Source organism: Gavia stellata, chromosome 19 (assembly GCF_030936135.1).
Source record: "Gavia stellata isolate bGavSte3 chromosome 19, bGavSte3.hap2, whole genome shotgun sequence".
Lineage (NCBI taxonomy): Eukaryota > Metazoa > Chordata > Aves > Gaviiformes > Gaviidae > Gavia > Gavia stellata.
The window spans coordinates 12,049,791-12,073,246 of NC_082612.1; positions in this window are offsets into that span (position 1 = coordinate 12,049,791).

Here is a 23,456-nt window from a genome sequence, read left to right on the forward strand (position 1 = left end):
GAAAATAACAGTGATATAATAAGTAAAGCCATAAATGCTGGCCTAATAATTATATGCTACCATCTAGTTTATGGGTTTTATGGAAACTGCAGTTAGAACATTATGAAGAATTATAAAGATCTTTAATTGCACAATCTTTTAAATTATGCAGTCCATGAACACAGTTTTTTCCAGTGCTTCATACTACAGCAGTTAATTTTATATTCCCATAGTTCTGGAAACCAAAGAGTTTCTTTTAACAAGTCTATGTTTTGGTATCAGCCAAGTTCTGAGGTTTTCTGATTTATTTTTTTCTTGAATGTTTCTTTCATAACTAGGTTCTGAAAATGTTTACATGCAAAATTACCCTCAGTTTTAATTTTCGAAGAAATCTAAGCTTCCTACTGGCAAGAAATTACACATTGTTTGTGGAGAGAGGGAGTGAGTGAGTGAGGGGTTACTCAGTAGGTACCAGAATTTGATATTGAAGGTGCATCTTCGTGGCTCTCCGAACAGCAGGCAGCTCCTCAGATTAGAACTCCAGGGTTAGATTCTTGCACAATACAACTCCGAAGGCGAGATCCCTAGTTCACATGTGTATCTCACAGGCTTGAGCTAAGTGAATGCATTGCTTCTTTTACATTTAGTGACCAAAATGCAACAGGATAGTAAGACCAGGAAGACACAGATACCACATTTCAATGTTGTAGGTTTTTTTCTGTGCTGGTAGTTCCCATGCATTTGGAGAATGAGCAAAAACATCAACCTATCCACTGACTTTTATAATGGCAAAAGAAAGTGGTGGAAGTGTAACCCTGCTGTGGTACAGAGGAATTGTACGAGCATCATTTGGAAGGTTTCTGCCGTGAGATATCATCATCTGATCTTTAATGACCCCCATGAAAAAAAATGAAAAAGACTTTTTTTCCCCCACCACTGGTACTTAGATGGCAAGTGTTTGTAGCTCAGAATTACCAAAAGTGGACTCTGGTTAAAAAGAAAAAAAAGGTTTATCTAGTCTGATACCTGTTTTCAGGTATGAAATGTAGGTCCTAATGTGTTTAAGAAAAAATGTTTATATTTGCTTGCCTTTCTGAAAATGTTATCTGTGCTTGATTTGGTATGGATTTCATGGTTAGTCAGTTCTGCAGAGCCAATTCCCAGAGAGGACTAAGGGTCAGTCTAGGGCTGAGCTCATGCACTTTTCTGGGAAAGAAAATGACCTTTAATAAGCAAAATCTGCATTACATTAAAATTATATCCTACTGTGCAAACTGGGTAAATTTTTACTGTATGTTGGCATGTATTTTTGGTTACAATACAAATATTTTTCACATCAAAAAGAGACTGAGAAACATCGTATTTACAGTGTGTGTCAGTGAGAAGTGAAAGGCGAAGGGCACAAGGACTGAATATAGCTTATATATATATTTTTTTAAACTTCCCAAGAAAATGTGATTAGATTACATGAATTGCCTTCAGAATCTGTTCTTCTTTCTCTCCCACCTTATCAATTATGCATACAAGTGCCTGCAGTATGTATACTTTCTGTACCGAGAAAGTGACCCAGAGGATATCTACATTTTCCTTGGGAAAAGAAGCTAAAAACAAGCAAATATAGTTTAACTCAAGATGTTTTATACTTCGCTGAGATTGGATGATGATTTACTCAGTTGTAGGTGATGGGGCAGAGAAGTCACTGAAAATAAACTCGAGCTTGAAGGACTGCAAAGACAAGCAGCAAAAGAAAAAGAAAAGATTACAAAATAATGATGCTTAAATTGACTGTCCTCTGCTTTAGCAGCTATAGCCAGCCTTTCTCCAACACACATTTTCAATCACAATCCACAGAGGAAGAAGGAAAATCCTTTTAGTTATGTTCTGAATTCACTGAATTGTAATCTCACAATAATATATTCACATCTCAATCTATGTTTCTGTGGGTAAAAAAGTCTTCTCCGGAATATCACTTCTGTGTTGTTTTTTCGTTGTAGAAAGATGGACCAGGATTTTTAAAAATCTGAGGTTAGAAAAATGCCTCTGAGTGAAAAACAACAGATGTCTGATTATTCCATGGGAACCTTATTGTCATTCATTCGAAATCTCTTCTTGATGTAATTTAACTTAAATAATTCAGAATAAGTAAAATAGAGTATGAAAAATGTCATTTGACAGAGATAAATTTATAAAGTAGTTGAAAGTGGTGTCAGGATTTTACTAATTGAATTAAATGTTTACTGCAAGTATATGGATGCTTCATCTGAAGAGAAAAGCACGTTGATGTTTTTATCATGTATATGTACCAGCATAAACACACAACTCACCTTCCCAGTCATAAACAAGAATATATAACAGTTGTATTCTGAGATGCTGAGTCAATACCATGTTGTACATGAACAAACAAGTCTTACTGCCTTCAAGGAATCCTATTAAATTTAAGTGACTTTTTGTAGGCAATGATGCAACATCCATTAGAGCATCGGAGCAAAATTTGGATCAGAAACCAAGCAAATTGGCAGTATTTTTACTAATTAATATTGATGGATATTGAAAGTGCTAGAAATGAGAGTAGACTGTATAACAAAAGGAAGCAAAAGTAATAATATTCTAGAAAAATAGCTTATTTTACAGTATTTATTGAAGAAAAATTAAATTATTCACTGATATTTAAGGGTTAGAATTCAATTAAAGTTTTATTTATTCATGCCTTTTAAAATAATAATAAATGGTTAATGACTAACAATTTTCATAAGTACATCAGTAACTAATGATGTAACTGGTATGTATAAAAGATTTTAGGTGAATCTAGCAAGAAACTTTATCATCTATCATTGCCCATTTTTTTCAGAGTTCTTTCAAGGGATGTGTTACGTACTTGCATACAGTGTAAAATTTTATCAGTCACATTTTAAAATAATGAAGAAGTTTGTTCACTGGACTAGAAATAGCAGGCTTGGTTTACAAGACACTGAGATTCATATTAAGAGATAGGCTAGAGTTCAATTATACTTTCTGACTTTACTGATAGTATCTACGGTTATTTATGTTGGTTGTTAAAATGTTTACATTGATTTATATATTTCACTTATTTAAAAAACCTAGTTTATGTTTTGGGTTTTTTTTTCCCTTGGTGAGATACTGAAATACCTCTTTAAGAGCTGAAGACCACTTTCATTTTTCTGCTCTTATCTTCCCCTACAAAAGATAGTAATTTAAATCCCAGTATTCTGGGAATTCTGCCATTAAATTTAGGGACTTTTTCTACGACTGTTGTTTCTCTTAAATCTGCTAGACTGTTTGCTAGAAAATAGGATAATGTGCTTCCTGAATAAGTCTGTTATGTCTAGATCCACTTGGATCTAAGAAAAATGTGGGTGAACGGTTGGGTGTGGACTTCAGGGACCAGCTCATGGTCTTTGGACTTTGTCTGCCTTGATTTAGGTACCCAAGTCTTTTCATGAGCCTTATTGTTTCTGTACCTCTTATTTGGGAAAGAGGAATAACAGTGTTTCCATACCTCTCAGGATGAATACTTAAACAATGAGTGTTCTTACACTTTCTTACAAACAATTTTCTACATGTTACCTTGACTATTCACAACAGTGGAAAGCAATGATAGAGTAAACACAAAGTTTTTACCAGCAAGGCTTTTCAAATACAGATCCTTCTAAATCGTTGTATCTGCTGAGCTCAGCTGCTGATTGTAATAACCTTGTTTTGCAAGCTATCCTGTGTGACAGTCTGTATCCTACATGCTGTGCTGTCCCATTGCTCTGAGCAGCCTAAACAGAGGTGATACATCAGGTATTCACCAAACAAGGTTTGCGAGAGGATAGAGCGCTCTGGTTCCTTTCTATAGCATCACCTCTAAAGAGGCAGAGTTTCTACACACTGCATCTTGCTCTCTGGGTTCACTTAAAAGAAAGGAGTCGAGACACTTCTGTTGACCATGGACTGGACTAGAGTTTTTTTTGTTTTTGTGTGTATCTTGAGCACGTTAAAAAAGTAAATAGGATTTAACAGTTCATAAAACATTTACAATGTGAAACAGCTATCAAGCTATTTTTGAGATATTTATGTTCCTGAATATGCCATATTGTTTCCTTTAATATTTGATTTAAATAGATGTGTAGCTTAACTTATATTAATTTTGATTTTTTTTTAGCTTAGGCCTAACAATATTGTACAGTTTAAAACTTTCAAAAGGGGGAAGCAATTCCCTTTCATCTGCAAAAGATGTTAACTGCACTGAAATATACTATACAGGATATAAAATCTTGACAGAAAACAAAAAAATTTCTATATAATTCCTTAAAAAAATTCTTAATGCAGGGTTCCATTTTCCTAGTTATTTCTCCACAAAAAAGGAATAAACTGTGTTAGACCTCTTCAACACACCTTGCAGCTTCAATAGATCGAGTTGAATAGGTCTCTTTTCACCTGGTTTATCACTGCATCTGTATTGAAGTGATGTTCCTTGTGAACTGAAATTCCATCTTTGTTAACAAAGGGGACTGGCAGAGCTTTTTAGAAGTTAGCACCATTATTATGAAGCTGCTTCCTATCTTAGCGTTAAACTACTAGAGCCAATTATGAAATGACACTGTTTTGTCAATTAATGCTTAAAACAAATATTTGAACATAACTGTAACTTAAGAACATGGTAGCTATTTGTTAATATTTCATCCTTCCTCTTGGTCATACCCTAAAAATGAATCCTTAAGGACATAAGAAAGTGCTTGTTTAGTATTGCTTTTAAGATATTTCTTGTATCAGAGAAGTCCCTAGCCCTGAATAACAATTCCACCATGAAGCAGCAGAGCTTTCATTAATTTCAAAAGTCTAGTTTCAGTGATTGTCAGCTTCTGTGCCACCAGGCTGTAGCTTCCTAGGAATATTAAGTAACAGTGGCTGGAAATGTACAAGAGTTACAGGGGTATGCACATAGCTCTTAATTACAAAGAAACAGTTCATAAACATTCCTGAAAAGGAGTTGAAAAGAACGTGATAAAAACTAGTAAGGGGGCAAGTCCAAAAGCTGAAGGCTAATAAAGGAAAATAAAGTTAAGTTTTCTTACTCATTCGGACAACTTTGCCATATGATACTGTTGCTATACTAGGCAAATGAACATTTGAGAGTTGGCATCTTCTACTGTAAACCCTATGACTAAAGGAATTGAATAGTTATTATTAAATGTGATTTCTGTTTAGATTTGCATTAGACCAATGTTTTGTATTCTCCCAAAACTTCCAGTGTATTTGAGATTGATTTTTTTTATTTCCCGCTCTTACACTTTATCCATTTGCTGCTAGATCAGTCTTGTACCGTAGAAGATGAGGAAGTACCACATTTGTTCAAAGTAAAACCTGAGGTATCGAGGCGTGTGCAAGGTTTTGTACATTGAAAATATGATTTTTGCAGCAAGTGGGAGAACACCAGGAGGAAACAGGATCTGCCAGAATATCACTGGAGACAAAGTGTGTTCTGTGTTCAGTATTTGACCTGTAAATTTTTGCACCTTAGATTGCAATGATAAGCATGAAATGAAAATTAGAAGAAGTGATAGAATATGGGTGACAGCCTTTAAGAAAGTTTGCTCATTTTCAAGTGTTTGATGAACACAGGTTCAGCATGAAGTTTGTGTCCCAGAAAAGTGGCCTGACATCTCATAAAATATGGTTAAGTTCATTGCTTAACTAAATCTAAGATTGTCTGATAGAATTAAAGCTTAAAGATCAAACTTGCTTAATCTGCATGTAGCGGCTAAAATTGTAAACCCATGATTTATTACATTTCTTGATCAGTAAGGTTACATACAGATTTTCCAGAAGTGATTGAAAACCTTCACCTCAGACTGTGTGAAAATACGAAGTGGAACATTGATTAAATAGGTATGTTTCAAGTAAGTTACTTGATAGCCTCATTTATTCTCTCTCCAGTCTTCTTTCCAATGAAATTCAGCACTCTTACCTTCTGACTATTGAAACTCTTCAGGGAAAGCAGCACTTCTTTGGGAGCAATCAGAGGCCTGAACAGCATGTCATTGCTTCCATGGATTGGTAGGTTCTCAGATTAAAAGACAGTTGATTTTTTTTTTCTGGGTTGTCTCCAGTTGGAATATGTCTGAAAAGTAGTTTAGAATAAATCTTCAAACAGAGGTCCAGGCTGCAGTCAGCAAAATTATTTTGAAGGGTAGCAGTGTGACTTGAAGGACAGGCACAAACTGGGGAGATTTCAAAGGACTGGGAAAGGTCACAGTAGGGAGAAGGGGCTTACAGGTAAAAAGCACAGAATAGAAGAATGAACTGAGGAGGTGAAGAGGACAATAGCTCTGCAGAATATAATACATAGTGAAGATTGAATCCATAAAAGATGGAAAGCAACACTGGAATAATAAAGATACACTACCTGTGCACTACAAAGTCTGATGAAAAAGTAAAGGGGAGATTCTTTCAAAAAAAGGCTGTTTGAGACAAAGTGAGGGTATAGAGAAAATTTCTGTAGATCATGATCAGAAAGGTTAGAAAACATGGGAGGGAAAAATAAAAGGGAAGTCTGTGAAGTAATATAATTGACAAGGTTGACAGCCTCCTTACCAAACTGAAGAAGATAATGAGCATGTGGAGTTACATATTTTTATACCTGTTGAACAAATGTAATACTTGAGAAGACAAAACATGTTAGTGGGCTTATTTGCAATGCCACTGACTACTGAGAATTTTAGAAGGGAAACTAAGCTTTTCTGACAAATATTGCAGGAAAAGCAAAAGGTCTTTGCTTCGTAAGAGCATAACTCTTGCAAAGAAGTTATGTGGCTGATTTTTTAAATCTGTCTGTGTTGGTTAAGTAGATCAAAATGCATAGAATGTCCACATACAAATGGGGAATTAAGCACATAAAATACACTAAAGCAAAAAATGTGATGAATATAAATTACATTTTAAAATACATTTAAAATACACTGAAGTAAGCATCACCAGTAAGCATTACCATTAAGCAGTCAAAATTTTTGTCTATGACTTTGTCCAGTAATGGTCTTGAGAAATATTAAAGCTCATTGTGATGTTATTTGTTGAAGACAGTAAACATTAATGTGTGTCATGTCATAGAGAAAGATACAGGATATTTCCTCTTTCAGTCTGAATCTCAATCCACTGAGGCCAGTTAAAAGGCTAATTTGAATGGATCTGCGGGGAGTGTAAAGATGGAGCCAGGCTCTTTTTAGTGGTGCCCAGTGACAGGACAAGAGGCAATGGTCACAAGCTGAAACACAGGAGGCTCTGTGCGATCCCTACTCGGTTTTGTTTACATATAAAGGTGATGTACTGTGTTTAATTTCAATATTAGTATTAGCCTATCAAAATGATGCATCAGCAAAGACTTGTGTTCTTAGGAGGGTTAACTTTGCAAACTATTGATCGGGGAACATGTGATTTTCTATTCAATGAATGAAGATGGAATTTAGTATCCAAAATGCGTTTATACCAGCGGCATCTGGTTAATCAATCTTACACCAGTTTAATGTGTTTGGTATTAAATGAAATTGATATATAATAGTTATGATGACACCACTCCATTTTTTAATTTTCAGAACTGTAAGTTGACCTATGCCCTTTTTTACCTCATCACCTTTGAAATCACAATGGAATCTAAATACACAGCTAAGGCTAAATATTTGTGTAAGGGTTCTTCAGACAAAGGTGATCTCTCAAACTAGCGTGTATGTGATGATAAAGTACTATTCACTCTTGACCCTTTTACTTGATTTTTTTCTTCTTTACAAGGTGCCTAAACTTTTAACTGCTCTTAAAAATTACTTGCTGATTTCATCTTCTTATAGGTGATACCAGAATACAAAGTGAAATTCTTCTTTGAGCCTTCCTAGTCATCAATTTTCACTCCCTTTTCCTACTTTATTCTCTATTTCTATCCACATCCCTGGAGTACCTACTTTTGACGGAAAATGTTCCTCATCTCTAGACTCCGAATACCGTGAATCTCAATCATATTGCTGTTGATGGCTTAGCCTTCGTAATGGTTATAAATATTTAACAGTGGGTGCCATTAGACTAATTAGTGGTATATGTTCTAGTCATTTCACATGTGGACTCTTACAAAATTTTCCTGTTTAATAATTGACACTTAAAATCTGTTAAAAAAACACAAAAATCTGTTCTACAAATAGCTACTTGCTATTGTACTAACTCTCAGCTAGGCCACCTACCACTACACAACATCAGGATTTGAAAGAAACACCTTCAAATGTGGAATCCAGCTTTTTTCAGCAGCCAGCTGGCAGTGTAGATGTTGGAGCCCAGAAACATGTCCACAAACTGTCTGAAAGTCGTGCAGTTCGTAGACTGTTACTCGCCAGCTATTAACACTGCTGAGTATCGACAGAGGCCTACTCAGGCTAACACAGGCCTGTGGCTGAGCAGGGCCAACAAATAAAACACCTTCTTACCGCTCACTCACGTGCACCGTAAACTATTAATCGCTTGTTTTGCTGATAGCTGCAGCTATGGTGAAACTCTTTGCTGATATATAGGATTTTTAGGGATATTTATTAGCTTGCGTAATGAAGCAGCGGTTGATATGAAACGTTTGATACAAAACTAGGACGAAGTTACCTGAAAGTAGGATGAATTAATTGTCTTGCCAAATAGACATACCCTGACAAGGTTTTCTGTGCCCTCACGCATTTTCTATGCGTTTCACTGTGTTTCCACGCAGCACACATGGAAGATGGCAGGAATTAGTCAGTGATTAGTGGAATTAGCGTGTAGGCAGTATAGCGCTAACGCTATGCAAGATGGTCATCTCCCCTTCCCCTCCAAGAGCCATCCGTCAGGATCTTGCCTGCAGCCATTCGCTTTTTTTAAACTGTTCAGGGCTTTTACTCCTTCGCGTAAATAGAATAAGCTTGTTCTACATCTACCTTTTGTACTGTATGCAATATCGGCATGACACTTAAAAATACCAGTCAAAGTAGTCAGCTGTTTGTTCCTCCATGTTTGGCTTTCGAGATCACCGCTGACCTTTCACAAGGGGATTCAAGCGGTCCTCTGCGGAGCCTGCTGTACGGGGTGCGGCAGGCGCACCCGCCCTGACAAGCGACCGGGGGCATTAGGACCGCGCCGTCGTTACGTCTCGCGCCCTTACCTTCGCGCCTTTACGGTGGCGCATGCCGAGGGGCAGGAAAGGCAGGGTCCTTCAGTAGACAGACAAGGCCCTCAGCCAATGAAACGCCTCGGTCAGAGAAGTTTCTAGAGCGCTGACCGTATGTGAGCACACCTGAGATTCGACGAGGCTATAAATGGAGCCCTGTGGGGGGGGGGTGTTTAAATGCAGTTACCGCTTCTCGGCAGTGGGGGACCGGGGGCACTCCTCGAGGCTGAGAGCCCCCATCTTATAGGTGAGTGAGTGCGTTTTGAATCCTCGTTTCTAAAGCCGGTTGTGTTCTGTCGCTTCCTCATACATAATCCTGAACCTGTGATTTACTGATGATGTTGGAATGTTGAACGATTTTGATAAGCCTCATTTGTAGTTAGTTCTCTAATAAACTTGGGTTTAAATAAAGTTTATTGTTTGAAGGTTATCACTTGCCTAATTTAATTTGGTGAGCCTCTGTGACATTTAAATTGGCGCACTACCACGCCGTCACCCTAAGTTTCAGCACCTTACTTCTGTCGGCGAGATGAAGCAAGCAGACATCATTTTCCCTGTGATGAGTCGGTGAAAGCCAGCTGGGGTTCTCAGAGGAACCATGTGGAAGGGGTGGGAGATCTGTGCAAGGTCGTAACGGGAGAGGAGGCAGAATCTGTGGTCAGAAGTGATGGTAATATATCACATAGGCATTTTGGAGGGATCCAGGATACCTCTTGAATCTCACATGTGAATTTCACATTTGATGCATAAGTTTTCATGCTAACTTCTCTAAGATTTCAGTCTTTTAAGAATGCCTGTGCTGTGTCCGACCATGAATTTTGCATGCCTTTCATATCTTCATTCCCTAATAATGCACTGTACTCGACGTGAAAACCTTATGAAATCAGAGCTGTGAGTGTCATTACAGTCTGTTTTTCTCAGGTGGTAATTTCAGTTATCACCAAATACTTGTGTCAGGTACCCTAGAACTTTCTAGCAAAAGGATGAAAACCTTGTGCTCAAGAGAGAGGGACTTATTGGGAGGAGACTGAAATGGTATTTCCGCATAAAATAGGGACAGTTGTAGGCTCTTCCTATTCAACCTTGCCCTATTTCATTGTGTGCAGTGAAATAAAAACTAGGAAAATAAAAAGAAACAATACCCTGTTAAAACCCTTCTGTAAAAGCATCTTTTCAAACTAGCAAACTTAATTCAGGCCTCCTTATGAATGTAAAAGTAAACAAACAAAAAACCTAACAAAAAAATTGAGCCTTGAGAGTAAGCAGGTAGAAAAAGAAGAAATGACAGCTCTCTCTTTCCTGTGGACTTCTCTTTTATAGAATATTTCCATCAGTAATTAAAAATCATTCTGTGAATATTATGCTTGCATACTTGTGAACCCCATAACCATTCAGTGAGTAGTATGAGTGTATTTGATTGACAATAAAAAAAGGAAGTGCAATCAAAAACAGTGAACCTACTACCAAGTAACTAAAAGTATAAAATCCAAGTCATCTTTTATTACCAGGACTGATGAGGCACGAAAAAGAATCTATTGTGAGATACAGATCCCATGCTTAGTTTTCAGGGCTGACAGATGAAAAAATCCTTAACAGATACAAAACAAAAGCATGTCTTTTTTTCTTTTGAATTCTTAACATGCTGACTAGATTACTAGTCACCCTTCACTCTCAAATCATGATCAAAGTTTAATACAGGTTTTGTATCATTTTTATCAAGTATTTTTCCAGTTTAATTTAACAAAAAAACCCCTGTCAAAATTGTGACAAAACCACATAAGATTAAAACAACAATAAAAATTCTGTAGAGATGGCAGAGAACTTTTTTAAAATTACGCTTCTATGAGTAGGTAAGATCAACACTGAGAGCTGAAGAAAGAAAAAAGGGAGAAAACAAAACAAAAAGTAATAGCAAACATTAACATCAGTGAAAGTTACAAATTTCAAAAGCACCTACTTTTTACTAGGCAGCTTAATCCTAGTTTCAAAGCCCTTAAGGAGCCTTAACCACATGGATTTTCAATATCACTTAGGGCTAAGTTACACAGAGAAGTTGCTTCAGGGCCATATGTTACCAAGCCTCAGCTGCTATGCAGTAATTGCCTTCACTTTGCCATAATTGTGATTTAGTCCATAGCAAATGCACAGCTTCCTGAGATAATTCGGCCCACAATTAGAATGCCAAGGGGACTCGCACACGATGCAGGCAACAATTGCCAATGTCAGTGGTATCCAGTAACTTCTCTGCGTGTCTTGTTTGTATGTACCAAGTGTATTTCTAAAGAATTTCCATTTCAGAAGTGCAGATAGGTGCCAAATAGAACTTTTTAAATCCAGGCTCATAAAGTATGTCTTTAAATCCTCATTTACATTCAAACAGGTACAAATTGCAGAAGCAGCTTTCTGAGGAGTGGCTTTCAGACTGTGGGTTATGGTGGTGTGAGCTTTAACTGTACTAGCCCTTGCAGGCTCCATCCTTGCCTGACCTGAGCCTTTGTGTCAACTGCAATTAGATTAACTATGGTTTCCAGAGAAAAGCAAGGGCTTTAAATACAGAACACTTAATGAGTTCACGTAGTGATACAATAGGAAAGCTGGGATGAACCCATGTGTGTTTTGGTACATGGCTGGATGACAATAATTGATGTCTTGTCTTAGTTGTCAGCTATCTCTCAGTTTAAGCATATGGCATATGACTGAGGTAATAGCAAGGCGATACGTCATTGTCAGCATTCGGGTGTGTCTTTTCTCAGTGCATGGGGTACCTGATGAGACAACAACATCAAATTACGGTTGGCTTGGGAGCTGATTCTCCTCTTGATTAATGACACTAATTGAAGTTAAAGTCTGCACACACATCAAGGGCAGAAGAGAATCTTCTTAATTTGTCTCTTTCTACACAGCTGACACCCACTTTTTGTGGAGAAGTTCCAGCGAGCGTAGGCTTATAAACATTTAAGGTTCCTGCTTTCTTGCTGTAGGATGCTAATAAAACCCACTATCATATCAGTTTTGATGGGAGTTATTTGTGTTCTACTTCTGTTTTTCTAAAAAAAAAAAAAGTCCTGGGGTCATACATACTACATTCTGCTAAGTGTTTCTTAAAAAAAACCCCTAGGCTTTATAATGATAATGGGATTGACATCTTACCTACTAAGTGGTTATGTTGAAACTCAAAAGTTTGGACCAGAGTTATCAACATACTGGACAAGGTTCTCAAACCTGATGGTAAGAACAGATCAGGTTTTCTGTTATGTTTATGGGTGATTTACTGATTTTCTAGTTATTGATGAAGAAAGTGCAAGTCTCTGTCTTGATGCTTGCAGAAGGGATTGATATTTTGATGTTCACTGTAACGGAAGTATTTTACTTATTTCCACATTATCCCTATTACTTCTGACTGATTAGAGAAAAATGTTTAGAAACTATAATTTTTGTAGTGCTTCAAGCAGTGGAAAATCAAATTTCTATGAGTAATTAATTTCATCGATATTTTTGTACTGTTTTCAGGACTACCAGTTGTTCTTGCAAGTCTTTGAAAAACATACAGCTTATTAATGTTCTTTCTACAAGGCAGATCCAAATGTGGGACACTAGTAATAGTATCATTATTAATGGCATTAGTACTCAAGTTTAATATGTTAATGTTCCCTGCATATGGCTTTATTCTGCTGCTTAAAAATGAGAATTGTAAATTTCCACACATATTAATGTTGGTTGTTAGGGTTTATTTGTACATTATGAAGAGATTCAGACTGGTATTGCAAAGACCATAAGGTGAAAGAGGATGTGGAGTTGAAGGAAGTTTTGTGCATGATGGGAAATGTGTCCATCTTTAAGATGTCTGGGTGCTTTGTCAGACAGTTGTTAACATGAAGTTACTATATATAAAAAGTTGAAGTTTATTAGAAGTATTTTTGTAGGAAGGTTTTAGATAGATCTTAAGTTTTTTTTTCTTTAAAGTTACTGGAAACTGTCTGGCTCCTTGAAATTTTTTTACTGCCTCCTGTAGTGACAAGACTTAAAAGCAGTCTGAGAGAAAAATTGACATTAAATCCTCTGTATTGAGGGACCAGAATAGTCGGACAACATTGAACCTGAACACTGTGGAATGTGAGTTAATGGAAGTGGGCAGGAATTGTCCAGTTTTCATTAGTGCAGTCAAGGACAATGATAGTACACCGCAACTTGATAAAATAAGGTGTCTTAATCAGAGTGGTATGTACTCCTGTCTGTTTAAGGAGTCTGTATCTATCAACCTTGCTGTTGGACAATTAAGTGGCAAGAAAAATAATCACCATGCCTGCTGCTAAGTTTAGAAATATAACCTCATTCAAACCTAAGCCAGAGATAACAAGTGCCCTGAAACGCCTAAAACAACAATAATGTCCCTTGGGTTTGTAGCACTCTGCTTTTGCTTTTAAAATAGATGGAAAGCCATGCCCTGCATTTTTCACGGAGATGGGCTGATTATCTGGCCATGGAAGCCAGGGGTGTTTCAGTACCGCTGGCTCCTAGGAGAGGAGCAGAAGACGATATATTGGTTGCAGGAGAACTGTATCCATCAAATTCCTTCTTCCACATCAGGACATGATTTAGAGAGGCAGTACGTTGGTACTTTAAATGACTGCTTGCTGCACAACAGCAGAGGTTATATTCCCCTATGCGTATATTATTATATAAAGGAGTTGATTCCTAGGGTAGCTATAAATCAGTTTTTCATATTATAAGCTGGTAAGGATAATCTGCTCCAGGAAGTTAGTATGTGATGCAGTATGGGGCAAAATTATTTTACTGGTTGGTTAAAATTATAGTACAGGTCCACACAGCTGCAGGTTTCCTTGTGAAGACCTGTTAAGCCATCTGCACTAACAATTGCAGACTAACCTTTTGTAGGCTTCAGGTGCGCTAGCCCTGCAAGCCTGATACACAAACACGATGTCTGTCTGGATTCACAGTACTGGACATGAGCTAGTATTTGTAACATTGGAAAAAATGTATATAATTCAAGGAGACATGGCTGCTAAGCCTGGATGGTCCTATGTTATGGAACAAATTTACTCAGCAAGGTCTCTATTAACTTCAAAAGTTTTGTGTTGTGCCCTGTTCTGCTCTGTTTTAGAGAATGAAGTATCAGAAATAGTGCACTATAAATTCAAAACCAGTTTACTGAATGTTCAATTTTCCCACACAAAGAAGAGTTTGGTTGTTTTGGGTTGGGTTTTTTTGGAATGGGTTTTTATATCATCTAAAGTATCCCTACATGGACAAGGCAGGTGCAAGAAAAGCAAAAAAGCCTGTAGTTAAGTAATAATATATAGAAAAATACAGAGCAAAGTGTTCAAGAGTTTTGCCTCAAAAGCTCTAGTGAGCAGTGCCAATAGAAAAGCATATAAACTGTAGTAGGAGTTCAAATGTAAAATGGAAATTAGAAAGTAAGTGAAAACTTGAGGAAGAATTAGCTAATATTAAAAAGAACATCGATAAGTATATCCAAAGCAAGAAGCCTTTTGCTTTTGTTGCAGAGTTATGGAAGTGATTATAGGTGATGAAAACATAACAGAAAAATACTTGATTTATTTACTAAATTGGAAACAAGCATCCTTCCTCTTTCTCTTAGAGAAAGAGCAAGGAAAAAAGCAGTGAAGAGCTACTAATAACCAAAGGCAGATTTTTTTAAAAAAACTAGTATTTTTTTAAACTCCGCAAGCTCTGAAGAAATGCAGAGGTAGAACAGCTTTTGGTACCTGGATTATCCATATCACAGTGACATCCTGCCAAGAATGAAGTCACTGGCGTGACACTCAGAGAGGTCTGGGATTAAGTTTGCACAATAGGACCAAACAACAATAAAGGAGAAATACAGAAGGAGGTTACAATTATTGAAAGAGTGTAAAACCACAGATGGAAAATGGCTCTTTTCAAGACTGAAATACTAAAAACTGAACGTAGTTAAGAGGAGGGAAAATAGCTTTAATGTGAGGGATAAAAGCAATTCCTGTCAGTTAAGTATGAGGCATAATCTCCCAAGGGCAAATAGCGATACTCCTATCACTTAGCACTTTCGTAACTGGGTTGCATAACGTGTTCTGAATTACACAGGACTGAAGGGAACAATTCTTCACTGTCAGGCCATTAATTTGTTTCTCTTTAATAAACCTCTTCTGTATTGTGCTTACAAAATGTATAGATACTTTTCCTTCTTGATAGCCTAAGTACTTCTCTTGCGTGCAGTGCTCATATGTATGCAGTGATCTACATGCATAATTTATTCAGCCATGTAGAAAAATGAGCCACAAGTGTTCATAGTAAGAGAGTTAATCAATAAATCTCAGAATGTATCATTGTGAAAGAGATGCTATGTTTGTTGACTTTAAGACTGTTCAAGATTTCATTAATTTGATTCTTTCAAAGATACTATCTGAAAGACAGACTCACCTAGATCATTTACTGTGTATAATTTGAATTTGCTTGAATGATGTTGACATCGGTGATCAGATAGTTATGTGCTTATCTTCTTTCAGATGTTTTTTGTGTATCATTGATGATATATTTATTTTGGGGCTCAAAATCTAGTCTAAATTTGTTTTCACTATACATGATTATGTCAACTTCATAATCTGAAAGAAGACCAAAGCTTTCTAAGGAACTCTCACGTTCTCCTTTTGTTGAATTAAATGCATTTACTCTTTTCTTAACTATCTACTACACAGAAGAATAACATTTCAGGACTGACTGCTTTTAGTCAAATTCTTTACTTTTCTCAAAAGAAAAGGAATTTCTTGTTTACAGTAGTTAGAGTATAAACCTAAAGACGTAATGAAGATGCCAGACCCCTGCAATTATAATCAGGGGGAAAAAAAAGTAAGCATGTCTGAACAGCTAGGAACCAGATAAAGATTACAGAACAGTTTGAGTTGTACAGTTAACGAAATGGACTTAGGCTTTTTTCTGGATTTAATAATATAAAAAAGTTTACATGTATAGGATGCTGAAGTGGTATTTGAACTCACCATTTGGACACAGAAAGGTGCATAGTTTTAATTTTTGTTCTCGGGAGCTGTTCCATTTAATTTAGTTTGGATTTTTAAAGCTTTTTCTTAATTTTCTGAATGTATTTTTAGAATCAGTTAACAATTGAACTAGTACCAGCATTTCATTCTCTTTCTCTTTCCTGAGACAAAGCCTCCTATACAAAAGGAATGCAGACCCATATTTTGTTGATGCTTTTACTGCTGTATTTCAAGAGTAAAAATAAATAGTAACTCATTATGCAACAGGAAGGAAGGAGGAAGGCAATGGGGAAGGAAGAGCTATAGATTTTTGACCTTGGCTTCTTTCTAGTCATTATTATATTGTAAGTTATTGTGTTTTTAATAAGCATATTAGGCAGTGGAAATCTGAAGACAACAGTACTGAAAGGCAGAACCTGTCTGTCTGCTCCCAGTAGTATATGTGTAGAAGGGCTTGAAATCATCTCTGTATTTACAGTATTTCAATGCACAGATGAATGATTACTCAAATTGCTTATTGATGATAGCTAGAGACTTGCACAGCTAATTACATAATGTATTGAAATCCATATATTTCTGCTTAATAGTCATGCACTTGCAAGAAGAGATGCTCTGTGTACATTATATTGGTAGAATACATAACAAAACAGAGGAGTCAAGCTTCTATCAAAGTACTGATTTTAATAATAATCTAGACAGTAATGTCAGCAAAAGTCATGAATGTAGAAAGCAAACCCATTTTGTCTCTTTGTCAATGACAAATGCAAAATATAGTTCCAACTTTTAAAAAGGGATTATCTAATGAAATGAAACCTTTGAATGATTCTTATGTGGTGTTGAGATTTTCCTACTAGGAGGCTGCCAGACTGTCTGGAGCAGGCAATGTAAGGAAGCCTAGGATTTAAGATTGCTTCTTGAAGGAAAAAGAGTTTCTGTTAGCAATGGAGAAGCCTGCTGTGCCTACGTGTAGCAAAGCAACAGAATGCTTAACACTTGATACATGCAGTGAGCTGGAGTAAGGAGCATTTTTTCGAGGCATTTAAGCAACTGGAATCTCTTAAAGGGAAATACCATATTGTCAAGTCTGAGAACCTATATGCTATTTGCTTATTTTGTTTTATTTCTTAGTCTCGCATACTATTTCGATGAAAACTTGATTTCAAGCAAATGGTTGTTGCCTAGCTATGGACAAAAATGTGTCTGGGTTGGAACACTATATAGTCTCTTCTTTTCTTCCATGCAGAGGAATATTCAGAAATGATCAAAACTTTCATTAAGTCGGAAGCATCCACTCTGAGAAGGTACCATAAATGACAGTATTAAACAGCATCTTCAACCTGCTGACCTGAGCCCAGTTACTATCCTACTGCATTTTGAGAGATCTGAAGGGTATTTCCTGATGGCTTGTGGACCTTTAGCTATCTGTAAAATTGTACTTCAGAATAGCTTCAAAATCCCTATGTGAAGCTGTGACCTAGTATTGTGTGACTCAGTATGACTTAAACTCTGGCTTCGTAAATTCAAAGTTCCATTTTTAAAATAGTATTGGTATTTGAAGCCTAATAAAAGTTGTCTTGAATGTGAGTGAAAATATCAAGAAAATTAGCAATGATACATCTCAGCTAGTTCCATTCTGCTGCCAAAGACTTTTGCTTGGTGGGAAGATGTATGCAGGTGAAGAAGTCGTAGATGTGCTTCTTCAACCAAAACAAATTAGATATAAATCAAGAATGCACATAGATAGTTGCAAATGTTTATTGCAAAGTCATGATAGGAAAAACTGATTCTAGAATGCTCACTACAAATAATCACCATTTCCTTAGGATTGATGCATTTATCATGATTGCACATTGTGAAATGTGATAGTGTAAGTTATGCAATCACTCAGTTTTACTTGCAAAGGTCTAATTCTTTAACTGAAGGACTCAATCTGTCTGGTATCTTTACAGATACTTGGAAAAACTATAGGACAGCACACTTCTAGTATACTGAGAGGCATACACAACAGATTTCTGTACTAACAATTTGTGCCTACAGCTGAGTAGATTTAAGACCAGGAAGCATTAGGGCCTAGAAGGGGATCAGAAAATCATTAGGAAGAATGACAACATAGCTAAAAAATGAAAATCATAATTCAGGAAGAAGTTGCCTGAAACCTTTTTGAGAGGTAAAGATTGTTTGTTTTGCTAGGTGGAGGAGCATCCTTCTCCTTTGACAACGGAGTAGATGTTGTTCATCTGCTGCAAATTCATGTTGGATTATGCATCTGAAGCGTCGTACATGGGAGAGCAGCCCCTCTGTGCTTCCTGGGAGAGCTTGGTTTGCAAGATAAATGCCTGAAAATGGGATTCCTGTAAGTATGCCAAGAAGAAGTTTCTAGGAGCCTTGACAGTTTGCTGGTGAAAACTCTGGGGAGGCTTAAAGGCTGTGATTTAGTTTTTCATCGAAAATTTTTGATCAATAACAATTTTAAAACATTTATCTTTTGGATCTGAAACACATAGGTCCCCTAGACCTATGGAACTGGGTCCTAGCAGTTTATTGAAATGTTAACTGAATCTCCTCAGTATCAGTGATTTAAGTATAGTTTATGTGTTGTAATTGTTAGAGAATAACACATAAAGTTTCTTAAAAGACATAGTGCACCAATCATCTGAATGATTTCTAAATGGCTCTCCAGATTAGAATATCTTGAAGATGGCTGGTTTTTTGTAAAATAGCAGTGCCTCAATATTGTACATACTTGGTAGCTGGTGTAACAGTTTATCATAGTTACTGGTGTTAATGCAGGGATAAGAGTAACAAACATCACATAGCACAGATCTTAACATTTGGAATTTTCTTTTGAAGTGTGAGTCTTAAATTGGTCTTTGACAGAACCTGTAGAAAGGAAGCATAGCATAATTCATGGTTTGGAAAGCAATAATTATTATAATTCAATCAAAGGCACATAAGCAGCTAAACTCATTGCTCCTTCAGATTCGGCAGTGTACTTGTAAGCATTTTGTGTACAGATATATTTATTGATATATCCATAAAGAATTTTTAAAAAGAAAATTTAATTAATCCAGTCATACATCTTATTGTGGCTGAAGATATTTCTATAAAAGCATGCAAACAAAAGCAAAAGTGGACTGACTTCACATTGTAAAGAAGGGAGTGAAATTTTGGTGGAACTTACTAATCTAAAAGTGTCCTTCAATCTCCTGATCCTGTCCAATTAAAGACAATAGAAACATTGATAGGTGTTTTATTTAGCAGTGAATTTAGTCCGATAACCTGGAGTGGCATTTGATGAGGTCATAGTGTGAACTAGCTAATGGTAATTAAATATTGCATTTTTCTTTGCTTTCTGATCTGTGCATCTTTTGGGTGCTTTATTTCAATCATATTGTTTAAAAATGTATGTTAAGCGGTATATTATATGTCTGACAATGGTCAGGAGCAACAGAGAGACCAGGAATTCTGATATGTTAGAGACAATAAAGCAAAAAGGTGACAACAAAAGAAAAGTAGTACCTAATTGTCTGGGCGTTAAACCAGTATTAATATAAATCCAGTTCTGCTAGTTTTAAAAAAAGCAAACTTTGTTTTCTAATGAATACAGCAATACTTTAGTTTATCGCCGTACTTCTAATAAGGCAGATCTTAGTGCTGTTGGGTGTCATTTAAATTAACCTTGTTGAGGCTAAGGTTAATGAGAGCATTTATCAATGTGATCTAAGAGGCGAATGTTTTGTTCAGAACAGCTTTCTAGTATGCTACAATAACTTTGATAAACCCTATTCTTTCCAAGTTAACATAAAGAGTTGAAATTTCTGAAGGGAAAAATGTGTATGTATGGTGTACTGAGTACTTGTGCACACTTTGAATATGCCTTCACTTCTCAAAATTGGAATGAAGAGTGTGTGTAAGTAAGACGATGTATTTTTCCTTGTCTTACATTCATGCTAACTTGAATAGGGTTTCACAGTATGTAATTTAAGGTGGTGCTTGGGTTACTGTTTAATTTACACTTTTTGTCTTCTATGTATTTTTGCCCTCTGTTAACTGTCTTCGTCAGTGCTCTGAACAATCTATACCTTCTTTATTCCTACAGACTATATGAAGTTACATTTGAACTCATGCTTTGGATGCAAACTAAGTCCTCCTTATACCCTTGAGAAAGAAAAGTACTGCTATCAGGAATAATTAGGTTTTAATTGTCATTGACAAGTTGCTATGTATGTGGCTTTGTCAGATGCTGTTTAGTCCTTCTTCATGCTTTGTTTCTTTCCTGTATTTAACATCCCTAATATTTCCTTCTGACTATATTAATTTTAATTTCTTGGCTAAAATAACTAAACTCACGGTTATTAAAAATACTGAAAAAAGCACAAAGAAAAACTTAGTACTTACTAGCAGGCTCCGCTTAACCTTTTCTTATTCTTCCAGTTTATTTGAATTGTGCTCAGGTTTAATTCTATTAACCAGAGTAAAGAACACAGAGGATCAAGAGATGCTGCACAGAAATAGCTTAAAAGTGTTCAAGACTTTATCCCTTGGCGTTGATAATGGATCAATATCTGGCCAGGTTTTGTATTCTTTTTGGGGGAATACAGTGATGGAAAAAAAGCTTATTCATTTTATAAGTAATTATTTGCTTAAAAGACTCCTTGGCCCTTCTAAACCCCATTGCTTTTTGAGTGTCATGCACAATCCACACTTACCCTTTTGTCTGGTCAATAGGTATTAGATGTTCATCCAAGTCTACTAGCTGTGTCAGCTTTTAGGTCCCTATTCTTGGCTAAGATGTGCTACTGTTCTGCCACTTCAGGAGGACTTTTCTGAATGCTGTGGAGTTGCTACATTCCTTTTCGTTTGGTGCAACTGCAAAAACAAGTGTCAATACGCTCCTTAGTGAGTGTAAGGAAAAAAAATGAAGTACTAGAGCCTTCCATCATGTCACTCTCCTTCAGTGTGTAGAGGCTCTTAGTTGTAAAGCCGAACAAGATTGTGGCCCATAAGCTAAATTCCTCTCTAAACGATCCCTGTTTTCCCCCTTGCTTAAGTCCCCAGCACCAAAAAAGAGAGAGCAAAAAAGATTTAAAGAACAGTTCAGGGATCATAGCTTCATGCTATAGTACAGCAGCTTTTCACAGAGCAGAATTGTTGAGGTGGTGGCCCTTTCTTCATAAAGGAGAAGTATCTACAGACAGAGCCCTGTAAAGAGCCCTCAACTTTGTCATTCTTTTCTGCTGCCATCTGTAATATCTAGCTACCCCGAGGGAATGTTTCAGAGCTCATTTCTGTTGGATTGTTTGTGAAAGGTGGAAAAAACTAGATGTGTAAGTTAAGGTAGACTGGGGATGGGAATCCTAAGTGAGTGTTGGCTGCCCAGACACTTGGATGAGTGTCTCTGTGCTTGTGTAAACTCTTGGTTGGGTTTTTCCATATGCCCACTCATTAAAGCTATGCTGTTACCAAAATACTTCCTTCTGTCTTAGTCAGAAAAGTAGTTGATGCAAGTAAAGTCATTCTAGAGGACATTCTCAGAAACACAAGGCAAAAACAGAGGGGAAATGCCAGGGAAGGAGAATGCATTTTGCTGCATTTACTTGGTACCATTTTAAAATGCCACTAGTGTTTGGCATTTAGCCATTTGTTAGAGAAAACAGATTCCCAGTCTCAGAGTCCTAATGATGTACTAGAGATTAGAAGGGAAAATTATAATTAATTTTGTGTAAAGTCCAAAGGCAAAATGCACTTGAGTTAGCAAAAAAAATAAAAATACTTGTCCTATTTCAAGTGCTGGCATTCTTCAGAGTGATGATGGGGACATAAACAGGAAGAGGAGCTAATGAGCTGCTGTTTTCTAATCAAAGCAGAAAAATCTCGTGGCAAAATGACAGGCTTCCAATTTCAATGTCATTTACAAAATGACAAAAATAGCCCATTGCTTACTCAATGAAGAAAGAATTACAAAGTTTATTGCTAATGAATATTTTTCTTGTCATTTTTCTCAATAGGTCAAATGTATGTGTTTAGTTTGAATTTTATGTAAAAATGACACATCTACCATATTTCTTAGAGTTTATTGATGAGTCAAAGAAAGCAGGTGTTGAAAGATACTGTCTTTTTTTTACAAGCTTTTCCAGTTGAGAAGCTCTTCCAGTTTCACATGTGTGTATCTGTGTCTGCCTATCTGTCCTGACTAATAATAGATACATAACTTAATTAAGAGTAGAAAGTTTTGTGTAGCAGTGCAAGATGGCAGTTTCCTGAAGAAACTAGAAAGAAGATGTTAAAAAATACTGATTTGATCCCACACGGAAAAATGGTCTGTCAAGATGATACACTTGAAAACTACCAAAAAAAACTTCAAAAATTTGAGTGGGGAGAAAGAAAAATGGAAAAGAATTATATACTAACAGAACAACCTAGAAGGAAAGGCCTCTTCACCCTGGAAGACATTGTTATCGAGAAGGAGATACCAAAAAAAAAGAAACATGTTGAATAGTTTTGAAAAATTGCAAAGCAACCTTGACTCCCTACATCTCCTTCAAGTTTAAGCCATTCTTCAATAAATCCTCTGATTTATCTTTTTTTAATGTCATCTGCTCCTGTATTTCATAAGGTAGTAGTCAGGTAAGGAAGACTGATGGGTAAAACAAGAAATCCTGGGAAAGAGCATCTCTTAAGGCTTTTTGAATATTTAACCAGATGGAATTCCCTTCACTTTCTAATATTTTATAAAGAAAACAATAACTTTGTGTTCTGATTTTTCTGGTATTTGTACCTAAACTTAGCAAGAGCGATAATGTCCACTATAAATCGTGCTGTGGTAGCAGTCTCAAGAGAAGAAACAGCCCTTGAAGATTTGACATTAATTTGTGTATATTTCAACTAAGAATAGCAACGCTAGCCTTTAGAAGTGAAGTAGTCTTAAACTATGTCAAGGATATTTTTCTTCACCTGCATAAAAATGTCAGGTTCTCATCTTCCATGGGTCAGGTTTCTTGAAGCACCCTCTCCCCTTCACCTCTTCCAATCTATAACTAATTAGGTTACCCTATACCATGTGATATGTACAAGTGTCATTATCAATGTCTTTAAGATTTGGACCTACCTTTAAAGAACGATTCTTGTCAATGGTTTCTAGTGTTGCCTTGTTTTATTCTTATTCAAATATTTTGCAAACATTTTATTTTCTTTTGTGTATGAGACAAATCCTTGCTGTTCAAATTTCTCTACTTCAGCTCTCCCTGCTAACTGCTCTTCCTCTTTTTTCTGCTTCTGACCCTGCCTTCCTTTTT